Here is a 20,331-nt window from a genome sequence, read left to right as displayed (position 1 = left end):
TACTTAGAGTGAGGTTAGGTCTGCTGACTGTTATTGTAAGGCGATATTTGATTTTCACCGTTGCTATCATAACGTAGTAGGAAGAGAACATATTTAGGCAGCCGAGAGACCTGGGCTCCACTTCTGGTGTGGCTGATACTCAGCTTTGTGGCCGTGGCAAGTTACAGAGATGCTGGTCTTGATCCTTTGTGGACTGTATTATTGCCCACAGTAGCATTCAAAGCTATTGAATCCCCACTCCACCTGCACTGTCTTAAAACACATACTCCACTGTGGCACAAAATTCTGGAATTCATGCTCCCTGGTGGCTCACTCCCATTCCCCACCTGTTAAATGAAGCTCCTCAAGTCCTGATCTGAAACCTTGTCCCTGGTCACTCCCTGTTCGCTGCCACTCTCCCACCCCATCTACAGCAGTGCTTTGTTTAGCTCTGATGGATGAGTGACTCACACATTTGTACTGGACCGCCAGCTGAGACTGCTCATTTAAGCTCCATGCCTGCATGTCTAATTGCCTATTTGACAGCTCTACTCAGATGTTTCAAAGGCACCTCAAATGCAATGTGGCCAAAACAGATGTCCTGTGTCCCTTTGGAATACCTGCTTTTCTCCCAGCACTTCCTCTCTGTGAGTGATAGCACCAACCATCCCATTACACAAGGCACAGATTCATGAGACATCCTTAATGCTTTCCTCTGCTTCATCCCCAAGTCCAGTCCATCACCAGTTTTGCTTGACTTTATCTTCTGAGTACCTTATCAGTCCATCTATTTCCATCCACTCCCCCTGGCTTCCTTGAGTCTCACCTTTCCTTTCCTCTCATCTCAATTTTGCAGTGACCTCTGAATTTCCTGTCTTCTGGCTCTTTCTGATGGATTTTGCATGCTGCACCAGAGTCATCTTCTCAAAATGCAAAACCTTTCATGCCATCTACCAGGCCCTAGTGCATGGATTCCCACTGCTTTAAGGAAAAAGAGGCCACAGGTCACAAGGACCTCTAGGATTTCTTTTTTAGTAACACTGTAGTGTGCTCCATCTTTCTCTGCATTCATATGAACCGTCTCTCTCTAACAGACTGTTGGTCCCTTTCCTGCAGCATCCTTTCCCCATTTCTTATAAGTTCTCCTTAGTTATCTTCCACTTTTTCTTTACATCTCAGATCAGTTACCACCTGCTCAGTTGACTTCACTACCTGGATCAAATTTTCAATATCCATCCTCTTTGGATATTGATCTCCTTTTTATCTACCCTCACAATGCTAATTTTATATTTGTATAATTTCTTGATTCTTCCAGTCATTTTCCCTTTGAACATTATTATCCTTAGTACTTAATAAAGTGTTGGACATATTAAGTGAGTAAAAAAATATTGAGTTTTATTTTTGTGAAAACGTATGACCTCTGATGTCAACGGATCTGAATTTATATCCTGGCTTTGCTTCTTACTTGTTACCTGACTTGAGTGAATGACATGAACTCTCTGGGTTTTCAGTTCCCTCACCTGCATCTGGAGAAAGCGATGGCCCCCCACTCCAGTACACTTGCCTGGAAAATCCCAGGGACAGGGGAGCCTGGTGGGCTACCATCTATGGGGTCACACAGAGCCGGACATGACTGAAGTGATTTAGCAGCAGCAGCACCTGCATCTGTCCTGTAATTCTACTGCCTGGCTTCCCTGGTGGCTCAGATGGTAAAGAATTCGCCTGTAATGCGGGAGACCTGGGTTTGATCCCTGGGTGGGGAAGATCCCCTGGAGGAGGGCATGGAAACCCACTCCAGTATTCCTGCCTGGAGAATCCCATGGGCAGAGGAGCCTGGCGGGCTATAGTCCACAGGGTTGCAAAGAGTCGGACACGGCAGAGACTAAGCATGGCACAGCTTGGAATCAGATGAGATAGTGTAATAAGTCACCCCAAGGTGGCCTGATGCGTGGTAGAAACTAAGAAAATATTCGTTTCCTTTGTTCTCCCCTCCAGCTCTCCACAGAATATGACAGGTTATGTTTTTACAAATGTCAAGATGCTCTCGTCTTCATATTTTTCTGATCTCCGTTTTTCACCTGGGCTGGGCACCTGCATGACTCCTGCTGGATGCTGTTCAGTTCATTAGCGATGAGTCTTCAGCATTCTATGTCCTCTTAGTGGCCCGTGCAGAATCACATGGCACCTTAATAGCCAACATTTATGATGATGGGTCATTTGCAGGAAGATGGGAGTAATTTGCTTAGTTTTGAAGGTACATTAACTCGCTTTGGTCACTAAGACTTGATGATTAAATTTTTTTCTGAGTTCCCAAATGGCATTTCTACTTGGATCTTCTTTGACTTCAAAGCTAATTTCAATAATTTTTAAAAAAAATTGATATGTGCTCACCAAGTTAGTAGTACCTTCCCAGTTATGTTGATTCTCTCAAGGAACTGGGTGGATTAGGTCAGCTATTTGCTAAAAAAAATTGCTAAAATAACTTCTTGATTTAATTTTCCTGGTCACCTCACCAGAGTGATCAAACTAGTTACCCTGAGTACCTGTGAACAAAAAGAATGGACATGCCATTAGGAGGATGATGAGGTAAAATAAAGTTACTCTTCATTAGGTTTTTCCTGGTCTTCCCTGGTGGCTCAGATGCTAAAGAATCTGCCTGCAATGAGGGAAGACTCAGGTTCAATCCCTGGGTTGGGATGGCTACCCACTCTAGTATTCTTGCCTGGAGAATTCTTCCATGGACAGAGGATTCTGGTGGGCTACAACCCATGGGGTTTCAAAGAGTTGGACAGGACTGAGTGACTAGCACTTCATTAGGTATATCCTGCTTTGTTCCATAAAGAGTTTGAGGTGGCTTACAAGAATATGAAAGAGTAAAATAAACTTAAAATGAAAATACCACTAGACAATGATATCATAGCTAGACTAGAAATAGAAAAAGGAAATCCTTTATCTCAATTTGTTGGTGATCAGTTCAGTTTAGTCACTCAGTCATGTCTGACCCTTTGTGACACCATGGACTGCAGCACGCCGGGCCTCCCTGACCGTCACCACTGCCAGAGCCTGCTCAGTCAGACTGATGTCCATTGAGTTGGTGATGCCACCCAACCATCTCATCCTCTGTCGTCCCCTTCTCCCATGCCTTCAATCTTTCCCAGCGTCAGGGTCTTTTCTAAGGAGTCAGTTCTTTGCATCAGGTGGCCCAAGTATTGGAGTTTCAGCTTCAGCATCAGTCCTTCCAATGAATATTCAGGTCTGATTTCCTTGAAGATTGACTGGTTGGATCTCCTTGCAGTCCAAGGGACTCTCAAGAGTCTTCTCCAACACCACAGTTCAAAAGCATCCATTCTTGGGTGATCAACTTTTTTTAGGGTCCAATTCTCACATCCATGCATGACTCCTGGAAAAACCATGGCTTTGACTAGACGGACCTTTGTTGGCAAAAAAATGTCTCTGCTTTCTAATATGCTGTCTAGGTTGGTCATAGCTTTTCTTCCAAGGAGCAAGTAAGTGTCTTAATTTTATGGCTGTAGTCACCATCTGCAGTGATTTTGGAGCCCAAGAAAATAAAGTCTGTCACTGTTTCCATTGTTTCCCCATCTATTTGCCAGGAAGTGATGGGTCCGGGTGCCATTATCTTCATTTTTTGAATGCTGAGTTTTAAGCCAGCTTTTTGACTCTCCTCTTTCACTTTCTTTCAAGAGGCTCTTCAGTTCCTCTTCACTTTCTTCCATAAAGGTGGTGTCATCTGCATATCTGAGGTTAACTGATGTTTCTCCCAGCATCTTGATTCCAGCTTGTGCTTCCTCCAGCCAGGCATTTTGCATGATGTACTCTGCATATAAGTTAAATAAGCAGGGTGACAGTATTTGTTGGTGATAAGCCTTATATAATTAGCAAAATTAGGCTGCACATATTTTTCTAAGCAAAAGAGGAATCCTGATTATTTACAAAATTCATACTGTCCATGCACAAAAATTAGGCTTTTTGCTGGAAGAAGAAGTCTTTTGGGCTCAGGGCCAGGCTATTGCTGGTACTGTCTTACAAGAGTTTACTTAAGAACCTTCAACTCTTTGACCTTTTTTTCCTTCTTTGTCAAAAGGAATTTGGACTCAGATTTAGATGTCACGCATTGGCATCCTGTGCACCGTATTTGGTCTACAGACATTTCTCTTTGGCTTCCCGGGCATCTTAGAGACTTTCATTTGATGCCTCTTGACAAGGTTTCCAGGCATCCAGTCTACCACATTCCCTCTCCTCCTTTTGTGATACACATAGCTCTCTTCTCTGAAGCCAGGGAGCCTGTCTTGGAAAACAGACCAGGTGAGGTCTCAAGCTCAAAGGGGTACATGTTTGATCAGGACGTTTGGGGTCCCAGGACCTCCTTTCCCATCCTGTCCCAGGCTCGCTTGCCTCCCCAGATATTGCCTGCCCACGTTCCAGAAGGGGATGAGAGAGAGATTGTCAGGAAAGATGGCCCTTGTCAACTGGCCATGCTCATCTTCACCTCTAATTTGAAGACTATTTCCTGTCTGTCTTCTCCCTCTGAACCATTGGCAACTGTGATCTTTAGTACCTTTTCAAGGAGCCCAAAGGATCAGGTTTCACCAGGTGCTACTGGCTCCTGAACTTCATCCTGCATCAGCAGCACCTGGAGTCAGATCACCAGGCCCCATCCCCAGAGTTTCTGATTCATTAGGTCGGGGTTGGGCGGGTGTGTGGGTGTGTGCGCGCCCATGTGCTAAGTCTCTTCAGTTGTGTCCGACTCTGTGCAACTCTAGGGAGTGCAGCCCAGCAGGCTCCTTAGGTAGGACTCAAGCATTCGGCCTTTTAACGTGTTCCCAGGCGATGCAGCACCCGCACTCATTCTGGCTGGCTAAACTATGCTTTGAGAACCACTGTTCTATAGATGTGGGCACCTTTTTACCTTTCTTAAGCCCGCATCAATAAAACCAATGACTGGCCGTCCCAGGTGATCCAGTAGTTAAGATTCCGTGCTTCTGCGGTAGGCAGTGGAGGTTTGATCCCTGATCAGGGAAGTTCTGCATGCAGCTCAGTGTGACCAAAAATAAATAAATAAAATAAAAAATAAATAAAACAAATAGTTGTAGCCATCATATGCCTGACCCTACAATGATGGGAAGTATCACCCTCTAAGAGAATCAGAGACTGAAGTTGTGGCCGGGTGACGACTCTTTTATTCCTCTCAATTTTGTAAACTTCAGTGACACACCATTATGTGAGAAATCATTTTTCTATGTAAAGTAGCTTCAAAGATTACAAAAATATTTATTATTTAACTAGATTAAAGAGTTAAATGTTTTAAAGGATTCATGAAGAAGGAAACTGCTGAGCATATAATGCAGTATTTGCCTAGTGCAAACTCTGGCATATGGTAGGCAATAATCAAAATGGTTCTTTTAATAGATAAGAGAGAAACCCCACAGGGCTGAAGCATTGCATAATTCGAATGAAAAAGGCCAAAGCCATTCTAAGTAGATTTTGCTCTAGATAGAGCCTACTTACTTTCATATTATCCCTTTGTAACCTTCCTTAACTAATTTGATCTTGGTTATTACCTAATAAAAACCTATATGGCATGGGCTCTGGAGTCAGTCTGCCCAAGTTTAAATCCCTTCTCTACCGTAGCTGTAAATACTGGGCAAGAGTCTTAACTTCTTTGTGCCTCATTTTAACTCATCTGAATAATGGGGATCATGCTAGCTCTTACATCATGCCATTGCTCTAAGGACAAAATGAGTGAATGTATGTAAAGGGTTTGGGACGATGTGTCACACGTATGTATTTTAATATTAGAATAGTATTCTTGCCTTCTCCAGGGTATAGTTTGTGGAAGTAACTTCTTGATTCTGATATATCATTTTCTAATTAACGCAAAAGAAAACTGAGACGCGATAAAAGACTGGAATTCATGCTCACAAAGACTGGTTACTGTCCAGAGTTCAGCCTCCTGAGTTGAGCTGTGCTTCTGTCTTGCATGTGAGAAGGTAAATAAGATGTGGTGTCTTCACCCTGCCATTTGGTAGTTGCAATTTCCTATTGTTTAAAGAAATAATGTTTTCTTAATTTAATAAATTCCCCTTGCTTTTCCTGCCATTTTATCACATAGGGATGAACTGCGCTTCTGCCTTAAAATTCCTTCCTCTGAGCAGACGTTATGTTAGTCATCTGAGTCAGAATTGAACGACCTATCACAGTAAATAATAGCTGCAAATTTAATCCCACTAGCCCTATTGTCATCTGCTTGTAGATAATAATGGCAACATCTTATGCGCATAATACTTATATATTTTTCCCAAAGCTTTTTCTTGTAGGGTTGTCAGAACACCTCAGGGAGGGTTGTTATTTTCTCTGCTTGCTGCTGCACAAAGCTTTGGAGTCAGGCAGGCCTGAGCTCTTCAGCTGCCTCCCCCACTAGCTCACTGATCAGCCTCAGGCAAAGGGCTGTACCCCTCTGAGCCTCAGTTTCTCCATCTTTGTGGTATCGAAGTACATCAAGGTTGAGACACTAGCCTGCATTCTTCCAGCCAATTTGTTTCAGAGCTGGCTATAAATCCAGGTCTGGGTGACATAGAATACTCTATCATGTTTTTTTGGTTGGTTGTTTACATGTGATTTCTGAAGAGGAGGATGGTTTGTGGTTTCTGGGTTTCCAGTCCTGAGCCTTTATGGGATGAAGGAGCCTGTGGCTCTCTGACCAGGAGCTCTCAGACCAGGAGTTTGGTTGAGTTTTGTAGTTGATAAGTTTAGGTGGGCCCTCCTGCTGGGTGAGACAACTTCCCAGCTCTGTGCTGCAAAATCAAGCCTGTTCACTCACTCATTACAAAAAGAATGATCAGTACAAACCGGGCCTGGGCATTGAAGCTGTTTTCATTGTTTTGTTTTCTCCACTTTGCTGTTATGATCCTTTCTGTTCTACTGCCGTATCTTCTTGACATTGACCTTCTTTCTAGACCTCAAACTCATCCAGAATCACAAAGCAGGATTTGATGTCCCTGGTCAGTTGAACAACCTGAAATGAGTTGGGCTATAAGGCCAGAAGCAACTTCGTCTTCAGTCACTGCCATCAGTTGTTTTTCTTAACATCCTGGGCTGATTCCACCGCTTTCTGGTAACTTCTGTGTAGAAAAATTCCTGTCCAGTTTGAAAGTTCAGCTTCATATCCAATTTCATGCTTATCTTTTCCCTTCCCTTTGAGCACTGCCCGAGCTTTGACCTGAAGGCTTGGAGGGAGGGATGGAGTGTAGTCTGGTGTTTCAGCCTACCTCCTCTTGGGCAGCAGATACAGGTCCTTTTGTGGGTCAGTGTGTTGGATCTATGGCAGGTCCTGTGGGGCCTCCTGGGGCAGGTGTCCCAAACACGGAGGTTGCCTGACCTGGCCCTTCATGTCTGACTACCCCGCCGCCTCTTTCCCTTTTTCAGCAGTGTCCTCCAATAGCCCCTTGCTAGTGGGATTTCCTTACTCAAGTAGCAACTCTTGGATATTGATCAGGAAAAATGCCTCGAATTGTGATTGCTTTTCAGTTTTCACTTAACACATAGGGAACAACCATTCTTGAGGTGCTAATACCAGGTATGCAGGCCACCCCTCTGCAGACCTCTTTCTGCCAGCTACTTCTGTCTAATACTCCTTTCCCTCTGTTCAAACACAGAGAAGATCAATAGATTCATTTCGTAAGCAGATAAACATATGACTAAATAGCATCTCAGTTTCTCCTTCTTGCTCTTTGCACCCCCAATCCCTTGGAACCATCCTTCAGTGACCAAGGCATTCCTCCCAAGCTAATGACTCATGGCACATTATCCTGTCTCCCTGCTCCTTAAGTCTTTGGTGGTATAGACAGGGGAGGGGAATAGAGTTGCCGTGATTTGAGCAGCAGAGTCTACTGAGGGTGTCAGGCACTCAATTGTTTTGCATGTGTGTGTGCTAAGTCGCTTCAGCCATGTTGACTCTTTGCAACCCTATGGACTGCAGCCTTTCCCCTGTCCATGGGTATTCTCCAGGCAAGACTATTGGAGTGGGTTGCCATGTTCTCCTCCAGGGGATCTTCCTGACCCAGGGATTGAATCCATGTCTCGTACATCTCTTGCATTGGCAGATGAGTGCTTTACCACAAGCGCCACCTGGGAAGCCCTCAGTTTTAACTTGCCTTAGAATTTGGTATGTGACTCTCATTTGTCCTCAGGTTTGGGACTGAGTCTGGTTCTCAGGAGAAGTCTTGGTCAGCATCTGGTGGCACTTGCTTCTCTGTGTTCTGAGCCCAGGAGCTTCCCTGGCCATTCCCTGTGGCTATCCTATCTTCAGGGGCTTCCTACTCCTGGATTTCTCAGCTCCCTATTTTCCTGACCATCCCCAACACTGATAACCAACTCTGGTGTTTTCCCGGAATGTCCAGCTTTGTCAAATGTGTTCCAGCTCCTGGCAAGTGAATTATCCAAAGGAACTATCCAGGGATGGGCAGAGTGGCCACCGTGGTCTGGTGAGAAAGACTGGAGCCGTGGCCATCGCCAGGGAGGGGGCGTCTTGCCCGCTGAGGGCACATGTCCCAAGAATCTCTTTCCCTTGTCTCACTTGCATCTCTGATACCAACATTTCTGGCAACCAGTGGTTTTGTTGTAATATATTTCCTTTGTTTCTTTTGATCAGTGGGCTGGGCTGACTGCAGAAATCCACTGTTTAACTGCCACTGGGATTTCTAAGGTATATTTCCAACAAGGGAAAATCATGAATCTTTATTTCTAAACTTCATACACATACCCTCATTTTCCCAGTAACTTTGTGTGGTAGGTGTCCATATTCATGTTTTAAAGAATTATACACCGAGGCCCTGAAAGATGTAAGTCACATGACCCCAGTCTGGCTAGAGCCTGTTTGTTGTTTAGTCACTAAGTCATGTCCAACTCTTTCGTGACCCCGTGGACTGCTGCCCACTGGGCTCCTCTATCCATGGGATTTTCCAGGCAGAAATCCTGCAGTGGCTTGCCATTTCCTACTGCACGAAGAGCCTGGGCTGGAGTTAAAAATCCATAAAGGTCTGATTCCAAAACCCTTTGCTCTTTCCCCTCCATAACAATGAAATGAGAGTGGAGAAGGCATGCCAGCAAGGCCAGCACACTGGCACCTCCCGTGGGTTGTTTGTTTGCATAACCTGGCACAGGTTTCAATAAACGCCTCTTGATGCTGAGGCTGACATCTGGGGAGGACATGAATGGCCAGTTCCTGGCCTGAGGAGTGTCTGCCCTTGAGCCAGAACCTGCTCTGGGAACGAGGCCTGCTAGTCCACACCAGCATCCCATTCTCCAGGCTTATCGTCATGCGCATTCCTTGCAGCAGCAGAGGAAGTTAATTTTGGCAGAAGGAAATTAAACTCGTCTCTTATTCTCTGTTCCCCCAGAAGTGTTGTTCTTGAGGAGAATCACATTCCCAAGGTGACACGTATTGTGCAAAAAGGGCATAGCAACCCCTCTCCTTCCTTTGTTCCTTCAAAGCCTGTGTAGGGTTCAGGAAGGAAAAAAAAAAAATCTCTGAAGACATTTTTATTTAACCCAATAACATTTTTATGAAGACAAAGATATTTACATGCAAGGTAATTAATTCAGAATTGCAGGCTACTGCATAGGTAAGAAAGAACAATTCCTGGGGCAGCCTGTGAGCAGGGCTTCTCAGATGAGGAAGCTGGGCAGGAGGCTTTCTACTTAAATGTGATCTCCATTACTGCACACAAGCCTGGCAGTTAACACTGGGTTTCTGGAGTTCTTTAGTCCGTGATTTTAATTCCTGGCCTTGCCTTTCAATTGAATTCTTTACACGTTTCATTGCTGCACAGGGTACCGGAGGTTAGGGTTTGCAGTCTGTGATGCTTTCCACAAATTTCAGTCTTTGAAAACTATTGGACTCAACTGGCACATCTGGCTGATTAGGAGAGGCGATTCAAAGAGGCTGAGAACCGGGGTCTCAGTTTTAGTTTCTGTCCCTTGCAAGTTGGTGGCCTCTCCGGCCTGGTGTGGGTCAAGGTCAGGTGAAGAGTGATTGGTAGCAGCAGAATGCTTGTCTTCTGACCCAAGTCTGGGCTCTTATCACTGGACCAGAATGACTGCCGTTCCCTCAGTCTGAAGTGTCATTTCTGACCACTTCCTAGAAACCTTGAGTTGATGGTGCTTATCACTGCCTTGCTTACAGCTTCTAGTGAAGTGGGGTTTCTCTCTGTAGAAAGCCCTCCTCTTCCTTGTGGGCCCGACAAACCCTTACCTAATACTCCTGGCTGCACTGAAGTACTACTTCCCTGCAACTTTCCTTGACTCCCCTAGGAAGACTTTGATATTCTTTCTACTCCAGTTCCGTTTTATATGTTCTACCCATTACAGTTCCAGTTGTTGTAATCATGGTGGCACGACTGGTGAGTGACACGTTATTCCCTGCAGTGGACTCTGTGTCTTTCCAGGGCAGGCACTAGCCTAAACTTGCTGCTCCGTACCTGTTTGTTGACTCGGTGAATACTCAGCGGCACTGGGCTGGGGTAGGTCTTTTGGAGAGGCTCTGTGGAGCGAGCAGAGAGGTTGCTGTCACTTCTCACTTAGATGTGGCAACAGCGGACTGCTTTTGGCTAGCATCCATTAGCTTGGCCAGCAAACACAATATCCATGAATATATTTAACTGTGCTTTTTTGTTGTGAAATAAAGAACACATTTGGTCCCTGTCCCCATCCTCTTTCCTGGCACTGTTGGCACAAAGCTCGTAGAACCCTTGGAAACATCTGAAGTGATATGGGGCTTTTTATGCTAAAGGGATATGGGTGGGGACTGGTTGCCTGGGAAACTAATCCTGTGATTAGAGTGTTAGCCTTATCCTTGAACTCTAGGGAGGGAAGAGAGCTGGACATTGAAGTCCCCATAAAAGCCCTAACCTAAAGGGTTCAGAGACCTTCTGGATTGGTGAACAATCGTATATCCTTGTTCCAGGACAGTAGCACACTCCACATACCATGAGTTCAGAAGCTCCTGTGCTCGGATCCTTCCAGACTTCACTTATGTATCACTTTATTTTGTTCACATGTATCTTTTAAAATAGCCCTTGTAATAAATTGGTGGTTGTTTAGTTACTCGCTTGTGTCTGCCTCTTTGCGACCCCATGGACGGCAGCACTCACTATCTCCTGGAGCTTGCTCAAACACATGTCCATTGAGTCAGAGATGTCATCCAACCATCTCATCCTCTGGCATCCCCTTCTCCTCCTGCCTTCAATTTTTCCCAGCATCAGGGTCTTTTCCAGTGAGTCAGTTCTTCATATTAGGTGGCCAAAATATTGGAGCTTCATCATCAGTCCTTCCAATGAATATTCAGGGCTGATTTCCTTTAAGATTGACTGGATTGATCTCCTTGCAGTCTTAAGAATCTTCTCCAACACCACAGTTCAAAAGCATCAGTTCTTTGGTGCTCAGCTTTCTATATGATCCAGCTATGGAAAAACCATTTGTTGGCAAAGTAATGTCTCTACTTTTTTTTTTTTTTTTAATTTTAAAATCTTTAATTCTTACATGCGTTCCCAAACATGAACCCCCCTCCCACCTCCCTCCCCATAACATCTCTCTGGGTCACCCCCATGCACCGGCCCCAAGCATGCTGTATCCTGCATCAGACATAGTTGTCTAGGTTGGTCATAGCTTTTCTTCCAAGGAGCAAGTGTATTTTAATTTCATGGCTACAGTCACCATCTGCAGTAATTTTGGAGCCTAAAAACAATAAAGTCTGTCACTGTTTCCATTGTGTCCCCATCTATTTGCCATGAAGTGATGGGACCAGATGCCATGAACTTAGTTATCTGAATGTTGAATTTTAAGTCAGTTTTTTTACTCACCTCTTTCACCTTCATCAACAGGCTCTTTAGTTCCTCTTCATTTTCAGTCATGAGGGTGGTGTCTTCTGCATATCAGAGGTTGTTGATATTTCTCGCAGCAGTCTTGATTCCAGCTTGTGCTTCATCCAGCCCAGCATTTCAAATGATGTACTCTGCATATAAGTTAAATAAGCAGGGTGACAATATACAGCCTTGACGTACTCCTCTCCCAATTTTGAACCAGTCTGTTGTTCTACGTCCAGTTCTTACTATTGCTTCTTGACTTGCATACAGTTTTCTCAGGAGGCAGGTGAGGTGGTCTGGTATTCTTATCTGTTTAAGAATTTTCCACAGTTTGTTGTGATCCACACAGTCAAAGGCTTTAGCATAGTCAAAGAATCAGAAGTACATGTTTTTCTGGAATTCTCTTGGTATTTGTATGATCCAGTGGATGTTGGCAATTTGATTTCTGGTTCCTCTGCTTTTTCTAAATCCAGCTTGAACATCTGGAAGTTCTCAGTTCACCTACTGTTGAAGCCTGGCTTGGAGGGTTTTGAACATTACTTTGTTAGCGTGTGAAATGAGTGCAATTGTGCAGTAGTTTGAACTTTCTTTGGCATTGCCCTTCTTTGGGATTGGAACAAAAACTGACCTTTTCCAGTCCTGTGGCCACTGCTGAGTTTTCCACATTTGTTGGCATACTGAGTGCAGCACTTTCATAGCATCATCTTTTAGGATTTGAAATAGCTCAGCTGGAATTCCATCACCTCCACTAGCTTTGTTCGTAGTGATGATTCCTAAGGTCCACTTGACTTAGCACTCCAAGATGTCTGGCTCTAGGTGAATGATCACACCATTGTAAGTAAAGTCTCTCCTGAGCTCTGTGGGCTGTTCTAGCAGATAATAGAAATTGAGGCAGGGGTCATAGGAAATAGTCAGAAGTATGGTGACCCAGATTTTCAATGGGTATCTGAAGTCGGGGCAGTCTTGTGGGATGGATCCTTTAATCTGTGGGACCTGACACTAACTCTGGGTGAATAGTGTCAGAATTAATTGTAGGACAGCCAACTGGTGTTCAGAGAATTGGTTGATGTGGGGAAAATTCTATATATCTTGTATCAGGAGTGTTTTGTGAGTAGACAGACAGGAGGGATTTTACTTTAGAGATTTTCTTTTAGCATCATCGTCTCTGTAGCCTTGAAGTTTGATAACAAAAATAAATGTGATTCCTATATTCTTCTATATCTTCAAAGACAATAATGTAAAGATAAACTGGGATCATCGTATAATCTCTATGTAGCTTACAGTTTCCTGGTTAATTAAAGCAACTGTTAAGGAATCTAATTTACTTTTGTTTTATTTTATTTTGGGGGGTAGCATATGTAGATGGGGGGTGTTATATTTTGTAGCTCTTGAGTCATTGTTGCTTAGGATTTGGTTGCTGAATTTGAAGATATATACACTCATTTCTAGCATACTGGAGAAGGAAATGGCAACCCACTTCAGTGTTGTTGCCTGGAGAGTTCCATGGACGGAGGAGCCTGGTGGCTACAGAAGGTTCGGACACAAATGAGTGACTAACACCCGTCACCCCCGCATACAGCACACTGTCAGAAACAGTCATGATAGAAGCTCAGTAGGCCAATTTTGAAAGTAAGCACTGAGTGTTGTCATGAAAAAACATGAAGATTCCCCGAGTGAGTGAGTGAGTGAAAGTCACCCAGTTGTGTCTGACTCTTTGCGGCCCCCTGGGTTGTAGCCCACCAGGCTCCTCTGTTCATGGGATTCTCCAGGCCAGAATACTGGAGTGGGTAGTCGTTGCCTTCTCCAGGGGGTCTTCCCAATCCAGGGATTGAATCCAGATTTCCCACATTGCAGGTGGATTCTTTACCATCTGAGCCACCAGGGAAGCCTGAAGATTCCCTGAGCCACCAAACACTGCAATAAAGGAGATATGATGAAACCTAGGTGAAATCTAACAGAAATATCTGTACTCCACTGATGGCTGCACGGGCTCACAGCAGCATGACTGTTTTTATGATCCTATGTACTGTTCACTGTGGTTGAAAGAACAGAAAGCCAGTCAGCTGAACGTTCTGCTTTGTAAACATTCACAAATTAAAAATGAGAGAACAGCAATGGCCTTTATAATGAACAAAGTTTGTATTATATTGAAAACGTAAAACCAAGCAACAGAAACTTATGAGGAAAGTGTAAATTATACATGTCCTCAAAGTGGTGAAAAAAAACAACAACCCAATATGGTCATACTTGTAGATTGTCCACATTTTCAAAATGTGCCATTATATTTACAAGTGAATTAGTTTAAATTTTATATTACAAATGCCAGGTCTTAGAAGAGCTAAGCTAGAATTATTCCTTGTCCCCTGGAGTTACTCTAGTTATTTTGGTGTGATATCCTGCTGTGATTTATATGAAAATGAATTTTAATTTCTAATAAGGTAACCATATGCTTTGGAGGGTGTTGTAATAAAGTGTCATAAATAATTATTGTTTCTAACAAATTCAACCTTGCAACAATCAGATCTTATTTTAACAACTATGTTAGATATGGATTTTAGCCATTTCCATATTCCCACCATGCTTTCCTCTGAATCTTAAAATCACAACAGGAGCGATAGCCTGCTGGAAAATTTTTCTTCGTCTTTCTCCTCACTTACATAACGTTATTTTATTTTAGAACTGCAAGTTCCACAGAGGAGGCCAGTCTCCCACAGACTTCATGTTATTATTATTTTTTTATTCTTAATTGTTGCAAAGAAAATTGATCGTGTTAGGTTGCGGTGTGTGTGATTTGTCCAGAGGAATTAGCTTGGCATATGTTTTTCCTGTGATTAATAATTAGTAGTTTTGGAAACTGAATAACTTGAGACTCAGAGGGAGCAAAAGAAAAAAAAAAAAAGGACTTCCATAAATAGTTTCACTTTCCATATCCCAGCAGAGCCGAGTGCCTCCATTTATCTCTTTTCTTCCCTTTGTTATCCCTTCATCCAGCTTTCTTTGCCTTCCATTACTTTGTGGCAATCGATAAGTCAATTAGCACATATTTATGTGCTGCCTTGGTTCGTGATGGGCAGTGTAGGGCATCAAAGAAGAGTAAGCCAGATTTTCTGTCTTCTGTAAATCACCTCCTTAGAGCTAGTCAGGCTGCCTGGAATGCTACCAAAAATAAATGGAGGAGGAATTCAGAGTAATGTCAGGTCATTGAGAACTGAACTAGATGGGGGTTTCATTAAGACAGTGGGAGCTGAAGAATGAACAGAATTTGGATGGAGGGATAGAAAAAGGGACGTATTTTATGCTCATTTTACAAACGTTGATTAATTTTTTTAAATTGGAGTATAGTTGCCTTACAATGTTGTATTGGTTTCTGCTCAAGTACAAAGTGAACCAGCTACATGTATACATATATCTCCTCAATCTTGGACCTTCAAAGTCCCTCATCCCACCCAGGCAGGTCATCACAGAGCACAGAGTTGAGCGCCCTGTGCTATAGAGCAGGTTCCCATTAGCTATCAGTTTTGCACACAAAAAATGTGCAATAAATAAGACAATAAAGAATCCACCTGCAATGCAGGAGATCTGGGTTCCATCCCTGGGTTGGGAAGATCCACTGGAGGAGGCCATGGTGACCCACTCCAGTATTCTTCCCTGGCGAATCTGCATGGACAGAGGAGTCTGGCGGGCTAGTTCATGGGGTCACACAGAGTTGGACATGGCTGATTGACTAAGCACACTGCAGTGTATTTATGTCAATGGTACTTCCCCAACTCATTCCACATCCCCACCTTGCCTCACGTCCATGTGTACATTCTCTGTGTCTCTGTAGTCAAAGGTTCATCATACGATGTTTCTAGATTCCACATGTGTTAACATAGGATATTTCTTTTTATCTTTCTCATCACACTCTTTATGAGAAACTCTAGGTCCATCCACATCTCTACAAATAGCCGAATTTCATTCCTTTTTATGACTGAGGATGAGATGTTTGGGATGGCATCATTGATGAAATGGACAGGAGTTTGAGCAAACTCCAGGAGTTAGTAAAGGACAGGGAAGCCTAGTGTGCTGCACACCGTGGGATTGCAAAGAGTCAGCATGACTTAGTGACTATACAACAAATTTTACTTAGTATTTTAATACTCAAGTATCAAATTTATATTAATGCTTCAGAAATCAATACCCTTCAATTCAGTGTATAAGAATTTATTTTTTTCAGCCTGATTCATTCTCTGGCCTTTATTCTCAATAAAAGAAGTGGGGAAGTATCCAGTTATCAGTCTTTGGGTCTTCCTTAGTTTTAAACTCTTATTTGTGTGAACTCAGTCTTGTTTAGGTAAGCTTCCGTGCTAGATCTGTTCAAAAGTGAAAGTGAAGTCGCTCAGTTGTGTCCGACTCTTTGTGATACCGTGGACTATAGCCCACCAGGCTCCTCTGTCCATGGGGTTCTCCAGGCAAGAATACTGGAGTGGGTTGCCATTTCCCTCTCCAGGGGATCTTCCTGACCCAGGGATCAAACCCAGGTCTCCTGCATTGCAGGCAGACACTTTAACCTCTGAGCCACCAGGGAAGCCCCAGTCTGTTCAAAGCATCAAGCTTATTCAAGCTTGTGGAGATTTCCCCTTTCCCTTAGTTTTCTCAAGATGATGTTGATGTGTCCTCCTAGGGGAGGGGCTGGAGTGTCTGGACTGAGATTTATTCTTTCAAGGTGCTTTGCTCTTTCTACCCTTGGGTGAGATATAATTCACCTTACCCAGTCTTTGGGCAGTGGTCTCTGTTCTGAGTCCTGTGGGGGTTTCCATGCATGCTGAGTGCTCCCAGGGAGGCTTTTGATCTTGATAACTCAAGAAGTGGTTCCCAATTCTGCTGTCATTGGTGCTCCTGATTCTCGGAGACCTGACTGCAATTCCCATGTGCTCTGCTCTTGGGCAGTCTCTGGTGACCTCCCTAGCTGGCATGCTCAGGAACCTTCTCATGGTGGGCACCCAGGAAACTCTGGAATCCTTCCTGCCCATACCCAGGGTCCTAGGAACCACTGGTCCTGTCTCTACGAAAGTATGCCATGCCATCATTTCTCTTCAATTGCAGCTTCCCTCTGTTGATGTAGTGGAACCCTGCTGGAGAGTCTCCTTCCAGACTTCCAAATGGCAAGTTGAGTAGCAAATTCTTTGTTCTTACATCCTCCTCTGCTCTCTCTGGGGTTTTCATCTTCTTGTTACTTCTGCCCCCATAAAGCTAAAGGGCTGGGAGTGTTAGGTCTTTAACACCTTCATCCCTCATATATCCTCTTAGAATCTCCCTCATCATCATGCTGCACTCACCAGAAAGGCTTCCTAATTATATCAAATAGGAACTTCCCCTACATCATACTGTCGTTTTTTCTTACCTAGTGTGCATACCTTCCACTTTGCTTTGGCAAAAAATAACCCTTTATCCTTAATTATGAGAAAAGCATAGGGGAGAAAAAGCCATCACCACCACTAGATTATCAAGAAGAAAAATGCATCAGTATTTCACAAAATTTATCTACCAATAAATACGACGTACGACCAAAGGAGTCCAACACTGTTTTTCTGATTTATAATTCAATGAAATAACAAAAGGTGGTGACTACTTTGTATTTAAGATTTCAAGTTTCCTAATACCAACTCTCACCTAGAGCCAGACGTCCTGGAATGTGAAGTCAAGTGGGCCTTAGAAAGCATCACTACGAACAAAGCTAGTGGAGGTGATGGAAATCCAGTTGAGCTATTTCAAATCCTGAAAGATGATGCTGTGAAAGTGCTGCACTCAACATGCCAGCAAATTTGGAAAACTCAGCAATGGCCACAGGACTGGAAAAAGTCAGTTTTCATTCCCATCACAAAGAAAGGCAATGCCAAAGAATGCTCAAACTACCACACAATTGCACTCATCTCACATGCTAGTAAAGTAATGCTCAAAATTCTCTAAGCCAGGCTTCAGTAATACGTGAACTATGAGCTTCCAGATGTTCAAGCTGTATTCAGGAAAGGCAGAGGAACCAGAGATCAAATTGCCAACATCCACTGGATCATGGAAAAAGCAAGAGAGTTCCAGAAAAACATCTATTTCTGCTTTATTGACTATGCCAGAGCCTTTGACTGTGTGGATCACAATCAACTGTGGAAAATTCTGAAAGAGATGGGAATACCAGACCACCTGACCTGCCTCTTGAGAAACCTATATGCAGGTCAGGAAGCAACAGTTAGAACTAGATATGGAACAACAGACTGGTTCCAAATAGGAAAAGGAGTATGCCACAGCTGTATATTGTCACCCTGCTTATTTAACTTATATGCAGAGTACATCATGAGAAACACTGGACTGGAAGAAGCACAAGCTGGAATCAAGATTGCCAGGAGAAATATTAATAACCTCAGATATGCAGATGACACCACCCTTATGGCAGAAAGTGAAGAGAAACTAAAACGCCTTTTTGATGAAGGTGAAAGAGGAGAGTGAAAAAGTTGGCTTAAAACTCAACATACAGAAAACGAAGATCATGGCATCTGGTCCCATCACTTCATGGGAAATAGATGGGGAAACAGTGGAAACAGTGTCAGACTTCATTTTTTTGGGCTTCAAAATCACTGCAGCCATGGGTGATTGCAGCCATGAAATTAAAAGATGCTTACTCCTTGGAAGGAAAGTTATGACCAACCTAGATAGCATTTTCAAAAGCAGAGAGATTACTTTGCCAACAAAGGTCCGTCTAGTCAAGGCTCTGGTTTTTCCAGTGGTCATGTATGGATGTGAAAATTGGACTGTGAAGAAAGCTGAACACCGAAGAATTGATGCTTTTGAACTGTGGTGTTGGAGAAGACTCTTGAGAGTCCCTTGGACTGCAAGGACATCCAACCAGTCCATCCTAAAGGAGATCAGTTCTGGGTATTCATTGGAAGGGATGATGCTAAAGCTGAAACTCCAGTACTCTGGCCACCTCATGTGAAGAGTTGACTTATTGGAAAAGACTTTGATGCTGGGAGGGATTGGGGTCAGGAGGAGAAGGGGATGACAGAGGATGAGATGGCTGGATGGCATCACCAACTCGATGGACATGAGTTTGAGTGAACTCCGGGAGTTGGTGATGGACAGGGAGGCCTGGCGTGCTGCAATTCAAGGGGTCGAAAAGAGTCAGACATGACTGAGCGACTGAACTGAACTGAATACCAACTCAGTCACATGGACAGGACATGACAAGACCAAGTACTGGGCATTACCGGAACTAAAGGATGAAATATGAAGGTCAAGGGTTCCTTTGTACTTTATAACACAGAGGACTGGATCAGATTTGGAGTCTATCTCCCCAAACCAGCCTGAAAAGAGAGTAATGCTAAATGGACCATGTTACCCTTGACGCACCTGGAACTGAAAAAAAAAAAAAAAAGACGTTAGTGCCAAATCCAGTGAAATATGAAATCTGAATTTAGTTAATAGAAATGCACTAATATGGATCTCCTAGTTTTGACAAAGCTAGGTTATGGTCATATAAGACGTTGACATTAGGGGCAACTAGATTATGGTATTCAGGGTATCACTGTACTACCTTGGAAACTTTGTAAATTTAACACAATAAAAATTTTATTCAAAATGAATTACTTACCTATGGACAAAGCCAGAAAGCAAGAAGCAAAGTACAAACTATTATATTAATTGTTACAGTCTTATTTCTATATTCCTTTTATTTTCTGTCCTTTAATATTTTAGAATGGTTTGTTAAGTAGTTTCTTTGGTGCCCTATATATGCCTGTGTATATATAGCAATAGGTATATTTTGTGTGTTTATATATATAGTTTACATGGGCTCTTTTCAGAGAGTCATTATATATGTGGAAAAAAAGAGAAAGATGCCTCTTTTCTAATACTTTCGATAGATTGATTCTCACTGAAGCCCGTTTCAGTGATTTAGTTTTAAATAATGGAAGTTTTCTTTTTTTTCTTTTAGTCACAGCTCATTTTGTTATTGCCATTACTGCTTCTGATGTTTCTTTTATAAGAAGATATTTTTGCAGTCTCAATTCACAATCTTTTTCTGCCAGTGATGGTGGTGACAATTTTCATTAAGCACCTCACACATTGCCTTCCACCATCTTTAGATACCTCTAGTCCTGTTATTACCAAAATTAATCTTCTTTCCTAGATGTGTAAGCACCTTGACACAAAACACATCTTGCAGACTATTGGGCCGAAGCAGCAGCTAATTTACCAGCGTTACTTGGTCAATAATGTTGACCAGTAGAAAAACTTTGTCTTTCATTCTCCTGCCAGTCAGCATTATTAACTCTGCAGGCTAACGAGTGTGCTTGAAGGTTGCCGTTTGTGTTTGCCTCTGTATAAGGGAAGATTGGATTAAATTCAATCTGTACAATGTCAAGGATGATGAAAATTGCATACCTTGCTCATTTATAAAGGCTTCTTTTATATGGGGCTCTTCTTTCTATAAACTCAGCTTTTA

The 20,331-nt window shown here is 43.1% G+C and overlaps 1 protein-coding gene across 4 annotated transcripts in view; it reads left to right on the top strand.

Annotated features, from left to right (window-relative positions):
* Positions 1-20,331, top strand: part of NELL1 (neural EGFL like 1) — a 1,018,153-nt gene that overhangs the window by 318,346 nt on the left and 679,476 nt on the right. The window lies entirely within an intron of this gene.

The sequence above is a fragment of the Ovis canadensis genome, chromosome 21 (genome assembly GCF_042477335.2).
Source record: "Ovis canadensis isolate MfBH-ARS-UI-01 breed Bighorn chromosome 21, ARS-UI_OviCan_v2, whole genome shotgun sequence".
NCBI lineage: Eukaryota > Metazoa > Chordata > Mammalia > Artiodactyla > Bovidae > Ovis > Ovis canadensis.
This window is presented reverse-complemented; position numbering and strand designations above follow the sequence as displayed.